At 45.2% G+C, this 19,025-nt stretch overlaps 1 long non-coding RNA gene across 1 annotated transcript; it reads left to right on the forward strand.

Moving 5' to 3' along the window:
- The first annotated feature begins 1,045 nt into the window (after positions 1–1,045).
- LOC137860610 (uncharacterized) lies at positions 1,046–18,692 on the forward strand. The gene is made up of 8 exons (XR_011099087.1): positions 1,046–1,195; positions 4,740–4,773; positions 10,161–10,301; positions 10,513–10,798; positions 11,692–11,803; positions 11,930–12,207; positions 16,031–16,208; positions 17,149–18,692. It is a non-coding gene; the product is annotated as an uncharacterized lncRNA (long non-coding RNA).
- Positions 18,693–19,025: the final 333 nt, after the last annotated feature.

The following is a 19,025-nucleotide window of genomic DNA, read 5'->3' on the forward strand; positions in this document are numbered from 1 at the left end:
GAAGGAATCAATAAATCATGAAAGCAGACTATTTCTAAGTGGGGTTAAAACCACCATTAAATAAATCACAGACTCTAAATGATGACCCACTTGGATATGGGGGGGAAGGGAAATGTCCATTTAAATTGCAGTGAAAGGAAAAATGAGAAGAATGGGCCAGCATCTGTGCGTGTTGTCCCTCCCCCCCCCATGCTGTTCAAGCAGGGGGGCACAGGAGAGAGAAGGACCCCAGGATAAGCAGAGAAGAGATGTGGCTTCCCTGCCTTCGTTGTGCTGGTCCAGCTGCTCGGGGGCCATAGGGCTGCTGCTGCAGCCAAGCACGGATCAGAAGAGCTCTGGCTTTTAGACACGGAGGCATAAATGTTGTTTAACAGCACCTTCTGCCTCCAGCCCTGCTCTGCGCAAGAGCAGAGGAATGCCAGGGCTGACCCAACCTCACTCAAAATATCTGAAACGTTTTCATCTTGCTCTGATTTTTTTGTTGTTGCTGTTGTTTTTCACCGGGTTTCAGTGGATTAGTCCCAATTTAAAAGACTTGGAAAGGACTGCAGAGTCAGGTCCACTGTGATTCCTAGTTAGTTTACACTATATTCTTCTAAACAGGCATTAAGGGTCACACTTCGTCTGATGGCACGGTGAGTATGGCAATGTCACCTGGGCCTTGAGTTTCATCTTTCTTGTTCACTGAAACTTATAGATGTAATTTTTACAGAAGGAATGCCATTGCTTTTGCAGGAGAGTTGCTCATCCATCTTTACGCCTGCAGGTGAGGAACTCTAAATTGTAGAGTATTGGGCAAGCTTTGTCCTCAAGTTTTCTATGGGAAAGGATCAAAATACTTATTGCTTAGTTAAAAAAAATAAAAAACAACAACAAAAAAAAAGAATAAAAGAAAAAAGCAGTTCTGCTAGTAACTTCCTATTTGCAATTCTTTTTATGATCTTTTCTCCTCCCTGAACACATGTATGAAATGTAACCAATTCGCTGCTTGCTGGGAAGGTTACCTCTTACGTTGCATTATGGGCCAAAACTTGGCAGCTGGTTTAAATTAGTCTATCTACATTTGCTGAAAGGATGCTGTAGCCATTTTAACTGGCTCTGCGGCTTATAAAGTTAGTTCATAAAGTTGCTGAGAAGGTCTCTTTCCTCATGGTCTTTATGGTCATGGAAGCTCATCTCCTCTTTTGTGGGACCTGTGAGTATCCCATGGGCTGGAGGTGAGGGGAAGCTGTTTGTCTTCCCTCTCTTTTGTCCATCTGGCTGCTTTGGGCAAGATTTGGTGGTTTGGATTTTTTAATTATTTATGTTTTTTTCCAAAACTGTGCACAGAATCAGAGGGGCACAAGGTACGGCATGGTTGCTCCCTGCCTACACCACCTACGTGTTGCTGAGAGCAGGCACTTCAGGGCATCCTCTGAAAATGCACATGACCCAGTGACATCCCAAGCCTTCCCCTCCTTCTCTGAGCCAGCACTGAAGCAGGGGACATCCATGAGCATCTTCTTCACCCTGGTGACCTCTGTGGTGGCCTCAGAAGGTGAACCACGCTGCTTATCTAGCACTTCTGCACTGCTCTTAAGTCCTGGTCTATCTCTTTGGTAATAAAAACTGAACACAGCAGTGTTCACAGACCATCCAGGAATGAAGCCTGTTTCTTCCTAAATGCTTTGTAAATGTGGACAAGCCCATGCTCCTGGGACAGATGGCCCTGTGTGGGGAGAACCAGTCCCATGCGATGGCCCCAGAGCTCCTCTTCCTTTCCTGCTGCTGGTGGGGGGCATAGAGGAGGGAGGAGGATGGGCAAGGAGGAGAAGGGCAGCAATGGGGCAGACTGGAAACAAGGTGAAGGTCTGAGGGAAGGGTTGCAAAGGGCAGAGCTGGGGCTGGTGGGCCAAAGCCCAGCAGAGCCTCTGGCAGTGGCCTTTGTCCCAGCATGGTGCCATATCTGGCTCTGTTCTCTTTGCTTTTCTTTCCAAAAAGTGTATTTATGGGCAGGTATGGGACTGCCTAGTGCAAGCACATCGGTGGCCAGGTTGTCTCTGAGGAACCTGCAACCTTGGCCTCTGTCTGTAAGCAGGAGATGTATGCGTAAGGGACAGTGTATGAGGAAGCAGAAAGAGGGGGACCCACTGCCTGCCTCCACCATGGGGATTTAAGGCAGGTCCCTCAGGTCCGCAGGCAAGGGCTGGGGCTGAGGTAGAGACCGATGACTTGTCTGTCAGGCACGAAGGAGTTAAGACACAGAGATTAAAAAAAAAAATCCTTAAAAAAAACACACTCACACACTCTCACAAAACCCTGCACCCTAAATTAATTTCTGCTGGTAATCTATATCGGGTTAAATAACGCCTCATTATTCTGCAACACAGCTGAGGCTTCTCAAAATGTTTATCTTGTTTTGTAACTGGTACCTTCTGGCATATTCCAGTGCCAACTCTCCTAGCTCTTGCTATATTTCATTCTCACTATTTTTGGAATGGAGCTGCTGGTTCCAGGTGATTTAATAAATTGCTTTTTTTTGTGTTCCTTTTAACTTACCCATCTGCTCAACACATGCGTAACTTGCAATCTGTCGGCAGTTTGCAGAAAGACAAACTGTCAGAGCTGCATGCATTTGACAACTTTGTTCCCAATTAGATTAGTGGTAATTTTAACAGATTTCAGGGCAATCGAAAAAAGGGATGACATGTTATTAAAGCATCAATTTTGACAGACCCAAGCACATACAATTTCAGTGTAAATTATTTTAAATGCTTTAATTAAAGCTATGAAAGATTTACCCTTTTAAGCGGTAAGTGATTGCAAGACAAATATAAAGGGAAAGTGGATAACAGAGTTTCCTAAATGGTTTATGCTGCGCATGGCAGTCCACAAGTCACCACCACCATAATCTATGACTGTAATGTTGGAGGCATAGTTAATTATTCATAGCCTCATCTCTGGAGCAGACGTGATTAAGAACATGAGGAGCATTCAGAGATCTAAGCAGTACCTATGAAAATCAGAGTTTGAGCATTTCTGAGATCAGAAGCTGATAGGAAACAGGTTAGGAGTATCTTACATGGGGGATATTTTTATAAATATACTTTATTTTTGCCCCAGTTCTGCTCTGGTTTAGATGGCCAAAGCCCAGTGGTCAGGGTGATTGTGTATTTAGAGCAATTGGGGATTTCGTATACTTGAAGACACTTTACAGGCTGTACAAGCCCAGTTTAAAAAAAAAAAAAAAAAAAAGTAAAAATACAACATGTATTATTTAAACAGAATACAGCACTCTAAATTCGTCACTCTAGGAGCACTGTGCCACATGTGTAGCCCATTTAACCGTTTAAATGATTTTGTGAGTCATGGCCCCCTTCCAGCAGTCTCCCCTTGCCGCGACGGCACGGCTGGCCATCGTGGTGAGAGCGCTGGGCTCAGCCACTCTCATCCAGCTCCTGGGTCCTGGTTGCAGGACCTTCAGCCTCCCCGCTCTCACACCTTCATCGTGCACCCACGTGTTGGTCTGACTCGGAGCCCAAAGCTTCCAGTAGGACGGCTCCAAGGGTTTTGTTTATTTTCTGTGTGGCTGGCTGCACAATGAAGAGCTGTCTCATTTTCAGATTGTTAAATGTGCATATTGCGTTAGTCTATAAAGCATTGGTCCCACAACCTGCACTGAAAGTTTATTTCCTTTTTAATTCAGGGACTGTAGGACTTCCCGATACTATTTAGAGTAACAAGCGACAAGCATGCTGTTCCCACCCTTCCCTCTTCCCTAATACCAAGCTTGTGTGCATCTGTTTTGGGTTTTTCTCATTTCCTTTGGGGATGGGTATGACTTGGCATGACTCTCTGAAAAGCCTGGAAGTTTTTCTTTGGAGGTTGCTAGCCCAAATGTTGCAGTAACAAAATGCAATGGAAGTGAGAAGAGCTGCTCCAGCGAGTGCTGCAGGTAGCAGTGTCAGGAAGCTCCTTGGAGCCCTCGGTCTTGTGCCGTTTCCAGGTGTCTGAGCACTGGAATATGCACAATGGGCAACAGGCGCAACAAGCTCGGCAGGTAAGATGAAGTCTCGAAGGAAGTATCTCCCCACCGTTGGGACTGGTTAGGCCTGTGAACCAAACTTTAAAGGGTTTCACAGCTGGGCAGCTCTCAGATCCACTCAGATCCCTTTCTCTAGTGCTCTTCTTAGCAGGTGTGAATCGGTGAAGCTCCATTTAATTCAATCAACCTACTCTAGTGTGCAACAGAGTAAGATCTACCTGATTGCTTTGATCAATGAGCACAGCCCCCTTGGGATGTCTGAGTTTGGTGTGAAAAATCACCTTCCTTCTTAAAAAGTGAAGGAGATTGTGCATCACAGATCAGAGTGTAAGAGCAAGACTCTCCCAAATTGATGGCGCTGGTTGGCCAGCAAGAGGACTGGGCCAAAATAATGGGTAAAATGAGAGAGCAGATAAACATGGGCAACCAGGCCAGGCTATTCCAACACTTACCACAGACCATCCGTGTTCATCCATAGAAAAATATTTGTATGGTGCAGCACAGTGTGGATAATCAGCTTAGAGATCCTCTACCAGGTAGTCAAGCACAGCCCATCAAAACACCTCACCCCAGTATAACCATCTGCACGTGTATATTGTTGTACGCTGGGGCCAACTTAATAGTGTGAAAATACTCTACTGGCACAATGGAAATGCTAGGAAAATTGAAAATTTTATTTCATCAGTGCAGTGAATCATGGTTTTCTTCTCCACAGACCAGGAGAGGAGCCAGCAGGACCTACAATGCAGGTGAGTTGCTGTCTCCAGTGCTCTTCTGATGCAACACCAAATAGTATTGAATGATAATAATATAACGTTTTGCATAAACACTGAGAATAACAGAAAGACAGAGAGAGAACTGCCTCTTGAATCTTGTGGCCTTCTCCTTGCTTAATAGCACTTCCCCGTCTAAGAGAGCTCTAGGTGTTTTGGCTTTAAAATATGACATTGAGGTGATTTTAGAGAGTTCATCTTCATGGCAGGTGAGAGTTGGTGATAAGGGCTCAAAAAGCTCAAAGTCTGAAAAATCTTCCTATTTTTAGCAAACTTTTTAAAAGGTTGCAGGCCCATTGCAATTTCTGAGATCAAATCACTGGTGAAGGTAGTCTTTGTAAACTAAACAGAGACCTAAAATTGTTTATTTAATCAAGTCACATACAAAACAGAGCAAAAAAAACCCACAGCTTGCATACATATCAAGCTTTGCTGCTTAATCTATTTTATAATGTTTTGCAATTAACAGGCCAATGTTCATCAGCTGATAAATAATTAACAGCTGTTGTTGTTTCTAGGGCATGACGTAAAAGGCTTACATAGGACAAAAACTAGCTTGAGTTGTTTGCCAAAACTCTGACCAAACACACATTTATAGCTCACAAAAACAAACTTCTTTGAAAAATTGCACTTTATGGTATCTCTAAGGGAGTCCTCTTTATGAGACTGCCAAACATATTAGAAGTATTCACATGCTCTTTTTGTCAGCCAGGTATTGGAAACTTAAGATGAAAGCTTCTCCTTTTTACTGGCATTATTCAGACATATCAGCAATTCAAGCGTAAACACAAAGATTTTTTTTTTTTTTTATGATTTACCTACAAGTCACTAGTATCTGTAGTTTTCTGACATTGCATATGGGATTGTTTGATCTTTGTTCAAAATCCTCAGCTCCAGGAGGAGAGGGATCTGAGTTTGGTGAGAGGTAGCCTCTCCTGGTGGGGTTGAACAAATGTAGTGGTCTAGTTGTTATTCATCTGAAATAAAATAAAACATTGACTTGCTGTTAACTCTGGCTATAAATGGGAGACACAGAAAACACATCGTTTGGGAATAGCCTTTGGATGCACCTGGCTGACTGTCTTGTTGAGCTCACAGCATTTTATTTGTTTACTTGCATCTGTTTTGAGTAAGGGTAGGGTCTGCATGAGCCACAAATTCCAATGAGAGGGGTGTTTACAGCTGAATTCTAACTGGAGGTGTGCTCAGTAGTTTCTTCCAAAGCTTTTCTGATTTATTTATTTCTATACTGCATACTCATCAAGTAATTACAAGCCGTCTTGACTGAGAGAGGGGGATGACTCCTGTTTACAGCAAACACAATCATCTATAATTAAGCAAGTTTATGCCATGCCCATGCAAAAGTTCCTTCTCCCACCTAGACAAGCTTTTCTCCCATTGTAGAGACTTCTACTGCAGTTCTTAATCATAGTAATTATAAAATAGTTTCATGGAGATTCTAGATATTGTAGCTTTAGACCAAGGAGCATCAGAAAGAAAAGACTCAAAAACTTGAACAAGTCTCCAAATTAAAAATGTGAAGCTATTGTAGACAGCTGAAGATAGATATGATGTATTCGTGTCAGTGCATGTCACTGAAGAGGTTTTCAGTAACATTTTGTACTATTTGGAGTTTCCTAAGTGTTGCAGGCTTCATGCCCAGGTATATCGGTTTGCTGTAATACAGCCAAGTGACCAAGGTGTGAAAAACTAAGGCCAGGTCAGTATCTGCCAGGTTGGGATGCAGTCTCCCAGCCAACTGGAGATGGTTGGAAGTGATAATTGCTGCTATATGAGAGCTGAATGTACTTGTGGATTCTTCACCTAATTTTTAAGTATGGGCTTAATCATGAAAGTGCGCTTTAACCACAAAGTCATCCAAATTCTCTCCTCTGCATTCTGACATCTGTCTCACTTGGATTCAACTTCTCCTACCTGTTGTGTGTCTCAGCTTATCTTGACTTAGCATTGGGACCTCATCCTGGTGTTGGCATGATTGTGTATGCTGAAAAATAGAGATGTATGTTTTCTGTGCCTTGCCAGCACAGTGACCACTTACCCTCAGTTGCACATAAATACTGAAAGAGCTGGAGATGTGCCTTGGCTGATACCCCAGGGTGAAGATACAGGCTCAGACTTTGCTCTGAACTCACATTGCCTCTTGCAGGTAGAACTGGCCGTGCCCAGTCTAAGTGGTGGTGTATAAATGTAGAGAGAAGGAAGGATGAGAACAGATCCTCTCCATTGACAGAAGACCTCAGGTATCTAACGTAGATAGAGGGGGCTTCTTCAGAGCTGGCTGTCTGCTTGGAGGAACAAAGAAACCCTCCTTTCTTGTGTTACACCTTGACTGTCCAGTTCAAGGGGAGCACCAGTTGTTTGTGACTCTTCCTCCAAACCGTGGTGGTAAAATCAGGTCTGCTGGCAGCTCATGGTGGCTTCTATAAAACTCTGGAGTGACTGCTGCTGTAATGTGCTCACAGCCGGTATTACCAATGTACAGTATCTTCAATGTTAGCAGGAAGGCCAGGCATGATCCTTACTGGCTTGGATGAGAAACAACCCAAGATCCTAATCCATGGGTGGCCTGCCTATGAACACAAAATCCATAAGGTTTTTCTCTCATTTCCTTTTGGTAGCCACTTAGTTTTTACTCTTCTCCCCCTTTTTTTTCCCACTAATTCAGACTTCCCCAAAGCTGGATTGCGTATCACACTGCAAAAGCAGAGCTCTATCTCTTAGAAAGGACAGATTTTTAAGCTCTCCACCCCAGGAGATGTGTCCCAGCCTGCTGGCAATGGGGTCCCCCAGCTCTTTCCACGCTCTCTGGGCCTCCTGGTGTATGCACAAGGCCAGAAGCTCGCCCAGGGAAGGAAATGCTGCGCCTTTAAGTGCCCTCCCCGTGGCGGGTGAGCACTTTTCTGCTTATTCTGAGCTGACAGGTTTAACATGTCGCCTGGTACATCAGCCCGCGTGGTCACCGGAGAGAGGCACCTCTGGCAAAAGTTCAGAAGTCAGTGTTTTGGAAAGATTGGTTTGACCAGCTCTCAAGCGAGAGCAAATCCCAGACCGAATGCAGTCAAATCTTCAACGACATTTAACCGCTGTGGTGCTGCGGCGTGCTGATACCCTCTTAACCTGGAGAGGACTGCTTAAAGCTTCACGTTTTAATTATTGTTTCTTTTCTGCTATATTGGAAGGGGGAGGCTAGGGTGAAGACAGTTTGTTTTGACTTACTTTTAATTATTTATTTAGTTTGCTTATGGTTCTGGCCCAAGACTACGGGATAGACTAGCAATTTTGGATGCTGCCTTGATATCTGGACTTCTGCAATACATAGCATTGCAGTGAGTACATATGTTCCTCTTCAGGGCTTTTTATTAAGGGATCTTAAGGTTTACTGCATGTTGCTTTATGAAATTGCCAGGTCAAAAAACTTTTTTCTCATCCTTTGGTATTTACTTTGAAGCAAGCAAACAGTTAATAGTAAGCGGTGCCCAAATTACACATTTCTTAAACTCATGGCCTACTTTACTAATCAGTTGTCATAAGATGTCAGATGGGGACCCGTCACTGAAGAATTGCAGAATGCAGCCAGTGAAGCAACTAATTAGTTGGACAGTGGCATGAAGGTGTGCATCCCAGAGGAGCTGAAATGATCAGAGCAGGTGAAGAAAGTTTGGACAGATCGGTATCTCCGTAGAATACAACCCAACACTTGGCTGAATCGTGGTGATGCTGAGGGTGAGGGCAGCGTGGGTCCTCCACCAGGGACTTGGTGCTGTGGGGGATTGCGATGCTGTTGTTTTCAGAAAGAAGCACGAGTCAGCTGCATGCTTGAAGGAACGTGACCTGAGATGTGCAGGGACTGGAAGAGCTGAGCAGCTTCTGGGTTTCCTTTGGAAGGGCTGTAGCTGGCTGTCCTGACAGCAGAGCAACTTCTGCTGCACCTGAGGACAAAAGCCAGGAGTGAGGGTTCCTCACCTCTGGAACAAACATAGAGCCTCTGTTGTGAGCCAAGAGATGTAAAAGATTAAAGCTTATAAACTTCTATCAGTGGCCCACATGCTCATTTAGTAGTTTAAATTGTGTCTTATGAGTGCTGCATGACTTTTTCCCTTCATACCAACCCAATACAGGTGCACCCTGTGGGTGCAGCAGCAAAACAAATCCTCTCCAAAAATCTACATTTTAGTGCTTTGATTTTCAAAACGTTTTTGCACACTGCTGGAGCAGTTTTTCAAGATGATAAGAACCATTGCATTGTATTCAGGATTATACCTAGCTGTGTCACAGGAGTTACGGGGAGACATGTTTCCACTTTTGGAGCCTTTTTCTTGTAATTGCTCAATTCAGGGCAGCGGACAACTTCCCTGGCACCAAATGGGACAATGCAACGCTCAGCCTGGATCAGCGACCACAGGACTGGCCCTAGCCAAGCAAACGAGTGCCACCAGAGGATGCTGCTGCTCCCATGAGGTGTGACTTTGTGGTACAGGCTGGTGGTGGTCTCGGAGGACACCTCAGACAGGTGGTGTACACCATGTGCCCTGGTAGAAATTCTCTCGGCAAAGCCACGTAAACGCTGTCTGAAGGTGTAAAAGCAAAAGGGCAACGGTGCTTTTGAACCTGCTGAATTCAGGCAAGATTCTTGCTCAAGGGACAGATTCTTGGTTCCAAAAAAGCTGCTTCGACCTTTGAGCTGCCAAATTCCTTCCCCCATTACCTCCCATCTTTCTTTCCAGTATAGCACAGCTACTCTGAGTCATTGTTTATCTAATTTAATTAACATTTGCCAGTGCCTGCAACCTAAAACACTGTCTTAAAACATTTGCTTGAAAAGCCTCCTTGTCCCAGAGCTGTCATTTTTTAGCATGATGGATAATGGATAGAAATAATTATCCTGAACAAGGTTAGACAGCTTAAATGATTTGAGTTTCAAGGAATTAGTAAGCTTAGCTAAACATCTTATTTTTCAAGACACATTAATAATAAAAACACAGTGATGGCCATAATGGATCGTAAATCTGCATTCTGCTAAAACACACGCTGTATCTCGCAGGTAGCTGTGCCCACCATCCCTTCATCTAGGGAGATTTAAATCTGATATGCCAGAAATATATGATATATCATCTGATATGTCACAAATCACTGCATTGAAAGGACTTCAGGTAACTTTGAATCCCAAGTAAAATGCTTCCAGTGCCAGTGTCCGATTCAACCTGTCCAAGTAGGAGGGCAATGTATAGATGGGTGTAGAGAGCAGACAAAGACTTTATCCACCAGCCATGCAAGCACATATCAGCAACCCAGGTGGGTTGCAGAGATAATTGCTTGTCCAAGATTATGTTTCTACTGCACAGGTTGGCTACAGTGACTCATGGGCTGCCTAAACCATGCTGCCTGTTGAGGTCCATCAAAAAACAGTCCTACAGCCATGCCCCCTGCATCAGCCCTGGAAAAAGCCAGAAGAAATGAGAAAGCAGAGCCTCTCTGCAAACCAAGTGAGTTACTTCAGGTTTACAAAGGTGTAACTGAGAGCAGGATTGGGCTTACTGCCTCTGCATTATTTCCCCCGTCCATAATTTTGGGGAAATGTAAGTTTTGAATTAATCGTTGACCTTTAGCTTTGAAGAAAAACAGAACTTCTGCATGAAATTGCCAAAAATGAGAGTAACAATTTGTAATTGCTTAATTTTGCTCCTGGAAACCCAGGTGCAGCCGGGCCTCCGAGGTGCTTTGTGCAGCGCAGGAGTGGGCTCTTCTCCAGGGAGCCTCAATCCAAGGCGATAAGGCAGACAAAGCGAGCACGGAGAAAAATAGGCTCTTGGCGGAGAAGTGACAAGCCACATGCAACGGGACACAGGAGACACCCACTCCCTGCCCCATGTGTTGCACCGTGATGAATAATCAACCTCCTCCGTGCAGCGAGACACCTGGACCTGGTGCTGTTCCCTTGGGTGAGGAGCAGAGGGTCACATCCTGGTGCCCATCAGCTGTGGTGAGTGCTGCTGGTGGCAGCACAGAGCCTCTCGTTCATCCCACCCCAACTCGGATAGTCTGAAGCATCAACTGCATCAGTATGGTGGAGGTTTCCACCTCAAGTGAATTCTTTTATTTTAAAATTTTATTCACCAAGTTTTATATTTTGGGGGCCTTTAGGAAAATTAAATAAAAACCTACATCAAAAATTACGTCCCTTTTCACTGCTGAAAGTAAATGAAAATTTCCTGTATAAAGATGGAGAATTTGCAGACCCACTTAGTAAAATCCAGAAGTTTCACTTCAATCCTCACTTTTTATGTTTCTAAATTTGTTTTTTAAAGATCTCTGCATCGGTGTCGAACGATTTAAAATTCCTCTGGCAAAGTACAGTTTTATTGCTCCGAAGCTAGCATAAAGCTGAATGGGTGGCTGTATTTCAAGTGAGGAGCTGTGGGAGAGTGCAGCTTGCAAATGGCAATGGAGCCCAGAAATTGAACTCTAGCCTTTCTATTCAGTGCTCTTTTTATTATTAAGTCACAGAATAAGTAAAACGTTACAGGGACACTTTAAATCTGCACTTGTTTGCACAGCATCCAATGAATATGTGATGGGGTAAGAAAATGAAAAACGTGGGGCTGCTGAAAATAAGGAAAAGATTGGGTGTTGAAGAATCAAGTATGGTAAATTATGGGGTACAGTTAAATCCATAATTCTAGTGTGAAAGAGAAGAGCAGGGCTTTGGTGCACTCTTGCGGTTGTGGGGCATCTTTGGGGTAGGTGCCTGTTTGGTGGCTCAGAGGATGGGAGATGGCAGCAATGGCCAGAAGCTCCCTCAGCTGTAGCAAAAAGAAAAAATAATGTTATTTTAATATCTGAAGATCCCTTGTTTTCTGATTTTTTTTTTTCCAGACTTGAAATAAAATGTCCCAGAACTGAATAGCATGAAACTGTTTATCGTGCCTGTGAAAACGTTGGGACAGGCAGGCAAGAGTGTGGAGCAATCATTTGCACAAGCATCAAGGTAAGACCTGAAACACACTTGGGTGGAGGACACCTGCAGGCTACCATTAACACCTCTTGATAAGAAGCCTAAATGCCTGGCTGATGTGTCTGATTTAGACTAATGGAGTCTTGCTTTGTTTTTAAGGGCCAAGAAGTTTCAGCCAGAGCTGGCTAAGGTTCACTGGCAGGGCTACAGTTTAGCGCAGGTGGATTCTGTGTTCTGTCTCCATACATCTCTTCCAGCTGTCATTTTAAAAAGACAAATACTGAGTGCAGTTCTGAGGAGAGATGTGTACGTCCTGTGCTGCTGCACACCAGCTGGGCTGCAGGAAGGCTCTTCTCTTTGGGCTTTCCTGAGGCTACAGGTCCCTGAAGAGCTCCCTCCGTTGTGCTTCTCACCACCAAAGGCAGTCACAGCCATGGGTAAGTGTCCCTACCCCAACAGGTATTAACACCTCCCAGGATGTAGAAAGCCAGAGGCAGGGGAGCCCAACTGCTTTGCAGGCAAGGACTGTGGCCAACTGCCCCAACCCTGGCACCACAGAGGCTGTACTTTTAAGAACGACCTGCAATTTTGATGTCCTTAATTGCATTTTGATAACCCAGGGTAGGGGATGCAATGCAAATGTTGTGCCTATTCCTATGCTCTTGAGCATGGTGGAAGAGAAACCTCCAAAAATAAACGTTTCCAATACTCATTGCTGACTGGACAGGGACCGATTTCTGTTTCTCACCAGTGCCAAACCAGTTCCCAGCACTGGCCCTGCAGCTCCTCTGCTCACCTGCCATTTTGTCCAGGCCTTGTGACTGCTTCTCGTTGCCCAGGTGGGAGGAGATGTGAATCCTTATTTCCAACATGCTGGGAAAGAGCGGAAGGGGCTGACCCTGCTGCTGTATTTCCTAGCCCTGTTTTCAATGTGTTTCAGATTTTACAAAGCCATTGTAACTATTTTTCATCCTTCTTCTAGCTTGAGAAAATAACAGAGTTACATACTATTTATTGCCTGACAGCATTTTTACATGCAATAGCAGGAAAAATGTGAACACTAAGGAGCTGTTACCTGTGTTTTCTATGCTCCAAATGAGGGGCAAATGACCCATGAGCTACCAATTTCTAGTGTTGTAAAAAAACACGGGTTTTGTTTTTTGTAGATCAGAGATGAATGGGTCAGAAATGTTAGGCAGATGGAAGAAATCACCAAGGCAGACAGTCCCAAGAGTAAGAAAAGCCCCTTTCGTTTGTCCCTATGAAAAAAGTCCCTATATTTGTCTACCACAAAAGTGAGTCAGATGAAGGGGATTTGGATGGGGCACCAAACCAGCCAGTAGCCAGCTGGGCAGTGGATTTATGATATGGTATTGAAAAAATGCCATGGAGAGCTACCAAGGCTGGGGTCTATGGTGTAAGGGTAAACATGCCACAGGTGAAATTCTGCTCCTAAAAGGCATCAGCAAACACCCTACTAGCATCAGTGGATGGAGCTCTTGTGGCATCCAGGATGGTTGCAGCTCTGTGTTCGGGTGGTGGCTGGCGAGGAGCAGCAATGAGGAAGACCTGGGGGCACCAGGGGTGCTAATCCCTAACCCTCTGCGGGGCAAGAGGGAGCCAGCTCTGCCCCTTGGCCAGAAACAGGAATCAGGAGAAAGAAATCAAAACACACGATGGGCATCCGCTCCTTGGGTTCGCCTTTCAGTAGCACAGTTGGGTTTTGATGCAATTTGTTTCTCATGCTTGTGGACATGTAATGGGAGGCAGAGCATTCATTACTGGGGAGCCACAACCGAGGGATGAATAACACGGCCAGGTGCCAATGTTAGCATTGGCCCCGCGGACTGATCATGTTGGTAACCTGCATTAATTGCTCATGGCAAAACCAATGGCTTGGTTTTCCTTAGGAACTCCTTGGTAATTACAGAGCGAGTCCAACGAAAGCAGTAGTAAAGTATAATTATGTAGTTACTTTTTTTTTTTTTTTACAGTTACCAGGTTATTGTTGGATGTATATATGTAATTAATGTGTCAGCACTGTGTGCTGGGGGGCTGGGGGAAGCCTGGAGCACCAAGTAGCTGCAGCTTCCCCCATCGCTGGTGTTTTAGGAGGTGACCACCTCTGCTCCTCCTTGGTGGGAGGCAGCACTGCTTTGTCCCCTGCCTTTCACCCATGGTGCTCTGGCCAGTCCTTGGCACGCATCTCTTGTCTCCTCCCATCTGCCAGCCCCTTTGCTTCTTGCCTGCCCCACGTCTGTGTGGCTGAAATGTTTCTGGTCGTCCCTCGGGGCCAAACACCATGGCAGAAAGTGCTTGTAGTGCAGCAGGCAGCACTGGGGAAGTATGGGGAGGAGGGGTATGAGCACCAAAAACCACTGCTAGCACAGCTGTATTTTTTAATAGCTAAATGAAGAATGGGTGCAGTGGGTTTTTTCTGGTCACCTGCAGATTCTTCTATGTTGTGCATGCTGAGGAGAGCAGATCGTGTTTTTTTATTGAAGGAAAAGGAAATTACTGTACAAACTTAAATTTTCCAAGGGAAAATTTCAAGTTGGCTACTGGAAAATCTGATGGGGGCAATCAAAACGCAGCACTGTGTTCTGGGTTGCTTTAGGGTCACACCAATGTACTGAACTCCATTTGCCCACGTCCAGCAAGCCTCAGGTGAAAGCCCTGGTCTGAAAACCTCATGGTGTCCCACTGTAAGTCCCATTAAACATACAACAGTTGTGACTTGATTTTTCTTCTGCAAAGAAAGCGTTTCAGCATTTGGCTGGAAACAAGTGCCAATTAGTGTTCATCCTATATATTAAATAGGAAATCAGTGAATATGAATGAAAGAGTGAAAAATGTTCTTTAATAGTTCGAGACTTCATAGATAATAACACAGATCTTTTCCTCCATTATATGAAAACCAAACAAGCTAACCTATGCAACAGTTAGAAAACCCATGATCTTCTGATCATTCCAGCAGAACGTGTTTAGGTATTTGCAGAGAGGTCTCTAAGGTGGGTTTAGATTTAGGGATTCACTCAAGCATTTGCTTAGGTTCTGTTGATGCCGTAACACCTAAATCCCATTCCTAAATAGCAGTGCTTTCCCAGATGAGGATTCAGAGTGGAAAAGTGTCTCTCTGTTGGGTCCATTTCGCTGGTCCCCGCAGAGCTGCTCCATCAGGGTAGGTGGGGTAGGACACTCCGCACTGCCTCTCTGCTGTGCTTTCAGTGATTATTCAAGGGTCAGTTGACTTTTCCTAAATTTAAAACGCATTTCTATGGAAACTGCAAGGCTAGAAGAATGATCTGAAAAAGTTTAATAAAATACCTAACAGCAACCAAGAGAACGGCAATAGAACAACCTAGAATGGTGCGTGGGACACTTGCACGTCCTAAATGCAGGTGAAATGGAGGATATATCCACTATTCACTGGTCAGCCTGCGTGCCCTCTACTCCCCTTGGTGGTGCTGAGCACAACCTGTGACTGTGAGCAGCCATCACAGCTGCTGGTGCTGGGAGGCAATTTGGGCAAACTGGAACCGGGGAACCAAAACGGGATGAGGTGGTCTCCATTGAACAGGTTTGGTTTCCAAACCTGTGTTCACCCTGAGCTGTTTTTGTGATCATTTTGTTTTCCCTCCTGTGCGGGTCAGATTGGTTGGGGAAGTATTACAGAGGCTAAAAAGCTTTTTTGCTCATTGGTAATTACCCCAAATCTCTCTGGTGCCTTTCAATATTCAGCACTGTCCACTGCAGAGAAACCACTTGGTTTCTTTCAGCAGGTCCCTCAGAGCAGACTGGGCATCTTGCACAACCCAACCTCTCCCTGGAGGGAAATAAAAGCTCACGGGGGAGTAAAGCCTGTGCAGCTCACTTGGTGCAAACTGCAGCATGCCCTTGTCTGGGCACGGAGGTCGGCGGTGGTGCAGCAGTGCCTGCATGGAGGCTATTTCCGACTGCCATAAAAATCTTTATGTCTCTGCGATCGGGATTCAGCGATGCAAATTTGCTGTGTCAAAGGAAGATGCTGCTGTAAATGAATTAGTACAAGAAGAACTTCTTATTTAAGAAGTGCTGACTCTGCACTCTCCCCTGTGCCCTCACTTTTAAAATTGAAGTCTGGGTTTGCTGCATGCTATGATCTATATTTAGGCACTTGTAAATGAAGTTTTGCGGTCACATGGCTGCATTCTTGTACGACTCCATGAAGTAGTTTTTTCACATTACTGAGATTTATACGTTTGTGTTTGCATACTGCAGGTGTTTCCATAAAAGCTTGGGATAGCCACATTAAGGAAGATGGCCTGAAAAAAAAAAAAAAAAGAAAGAAAGAAAAAAAAAAAAAAAAAAAAAAAGAAAATTATACTGAGCACACCTAAAAGCACTACCCTGGGGCAAAAGTGTGAAGTCACTGCAGAAATGAGTGAGTTACAGACAGGTAAGATTTATGGATTTAGACCTTTTTGGAGCTCCTCCTCCAAGCAGAGGGTGGAGTCGCGCAAGGGGACAGCATCCCTTTTGGGCTGTATCCCATGCGGTGCCCCAAGTAAGCGGCGAGCCCTTAGCAGAATATTTCAGAATGTCAGAGAGTGCTGCAGTGCTGAGTTCATGCTATGCAAATGCTAGCCTGATGAATTATGTGCTGTACACACTACACACAAATCCTGTCCCAGCCAGCCCTGGAAGAGGAGATAGCATTCTTGCCGGTGTGTCCTCTGCTCCAGGAAACTTGCCAGGAGGTCACACCATAATTCACGCTCTGCTGATGCTTTGTAAAAGTTGCAGCCTGTACCTTGGCTGCTGCACTGCTGACCCCAGCATCCGTGTCACCTGCCGGCCCCTCGGAGCCTGGTGGCCGACTGCATCTCCCTGCAGCTCTCATGGGCAGCACGCACCCAGTCCTGCCCTGCCCAGGCTCAGCCCAACATCAGGCAGAAGGTCAGGGGGGTCTCTGCTTTCAGGCTACAACCACAGCTGGTTTGACCCCTGCTTTGTCCTCCCGATTGCAGCAGCAGACAGCTTGATGTACAGAAAGGCAGTAATTCATAGGGCTTGTCCTAAAGAACCCATCCAACTAAGTTAAAGAACCCACCTCTGATAAGCAGGAGTAACCAAAACCTCAAGATAATCAGCACTTAATTTAGCCCGGTTCAGGCCGCGCTGTAAAGTGGTTCTATCCCAACTTCCATGAGGCAGTGCTGGGAAACAGGAGTTGCTGGAGAGAAGGGACAGCCGACACTATAGTGGGATTTCAGAGCAACTTGAAATAATCCTGAAAGGTTGAGGTGGTGTGGTAAAAGTTTGGGGCAGAATGGTGCCCCAAAAAGTTTGGCAATGGGGGGAGAGGGTTTTCTTCCACTCTCTTTCCCTTTTTGCAGGAGGACCCCTGTACTAATCCAGTCCCTGGGAAGGGACAAGGCAAGGGCAGGCAAGGGCAGAGGCTGCACGCCCAGAGGTGCCACCCTGCTTTTTTGGAGCTTTCTGCCTTTTTGGAGGCTCGCTGGGGAACGAAAATCTTCCATTTCCTGCTGCCACAGACAAGGCTGGGTGCTGGCCCAAATGTGGGTCAAGAGTGACACCCTGTGGACAACTTACTCTTTTTCTCGTCCTCCAGGATTTTCTCTCCTGCTGCTTTCTTTTCTTTTCCTTTTTTATTTATTTATTTATTCCTCCTTCCCCCTTGTCCCCCCCCCCGCTTTGCTTACACAAACACTGCAAGCACCCGGTTTGCACAGGGGTTGTTGCTGCAAGCTCAACCAGCCCAGGCAAGCTGGGAACAGCATTTTTCCCCCCTGAAAAGTGAGGGGCTATATAAAGAGCCCCAGATCTCCCTTCTGTTCCTTTTTGGGTTGTCCCCAGTTTGCTCTATGGTTTCATCGGTATCTCTCAGGGCCTGGCCATCACTCCTGACCCCCATCAGTGCCTCTGCTTTCCCTCTGCTTTTCAGCTCACCCCAGCTCTTCTGTCGTGCAGCTCATCAGCTGGAGCACGGTGAGCTCCTGGGGCTCATAAATCTAGCTGCTGCTCGCAAAATTTGGCGAGTATGACCCCAGGCTGTCTGTTAAACCGGGAGAGAAATTGCATGGGCTTCTCTGCAGTCACCCCCCTGCCCTCCCCAAGCTGCCCTGGGTGAGGATTCCTGCCTGAACAGAAAAACTCATGAAAAAAAAAAAAAAGGGGTTTATAGAGACTGCTTCTCCTCTGGTCACCACAATGGTCCCTTCCTAATCTCAGACCTGCTGGGGGGTAGGACCATGCTGTCCTGATGCTTCTGGCATTATCCCCAGTGAGCAAGATCTGATGTCCCAGAACAGGGTGATCGACACCAGCTGACAACCTGGACACCCCGTCTCCACAAAATAAAATAAATAAATAAGTAAATAAATAAATAAAGTACAGTTTTATTTTAAGCAACAAATAATTCCGTTTTATACTGGTGAGAAATTCCTCATCACTCATTTAATTATGCGGGCCTAAAAGAAACCATAATGTTCTGGCATGCCTGTGTGCTGGGAGTGGGAAAGAGGGGGGTGTCAGAGCCCTTCCAAAAGTTTATGTCCTTTCTTACCCCTGGCAGTTTAACCCTGCCAAATCTGCACAAACCTATATATATATCCGAAAGCCAAGGCTGGAAGGAGATTCCTTAAAACCCGCAAAAGAAGCGAATATAAGGGCAGTAATTTTTTCCAATGACATTTATATGCTGTCATTAACTCTGCTTTAGCTGGTACAGTTTAAAGCTTTCAGAGAATGTAACTTCAGCTGCACCAACTACCACATGTTTTTGCTGACAGGAGCTGCAGGGTTTGCCTGGTCAGCCCACATAGACTCTCTGCCTTTTCCATAGTGTGCAAAAGCTCTACGAGGAATAGGTCTTGTTGAGCAAAAAGTCATTTTTGCTGTTATTATGCAATTTTCAGCAATCTAGGCCTCAGCATGCATTCTTGTCGGAAGAAGAGCTATAGATCAGGTCTCATTCTCTGGCATTGTGTAGAACAATATTAGGTCAAAAGAGTTTTGTCTGGGGAGGGGTTGTTATTTTTCCAGCCCTGCTCATGACCCTCCATGTGTTATATCCTGTCCCTTGAGATTAGGAGGCAGCACCCTGGCAGGTATCAGAGCACTCAGAAGACACCAGAAAATAAAAAATAATAATAAAATAAAAATTAAAAAAATAAAAAAGGAAAAAAAAAGTAGAAAAGAATCAAACAAATCTGCACTGCGTTAGGCACTTACTAATGAACAGCAGGAGTGG

This window comes from Anas acuta, chromosome 8 (assembly GCF_963932015.1).
Source record: "Anas acuta chromosome 8, bAnaAcu1.1, whole genome shotgun sequence".
Lineage (NCBI taxonomy): Eukaryota > Metazoa > Chordata > Aves > Anseriformes > Anatidae > Anas > Anas acuta.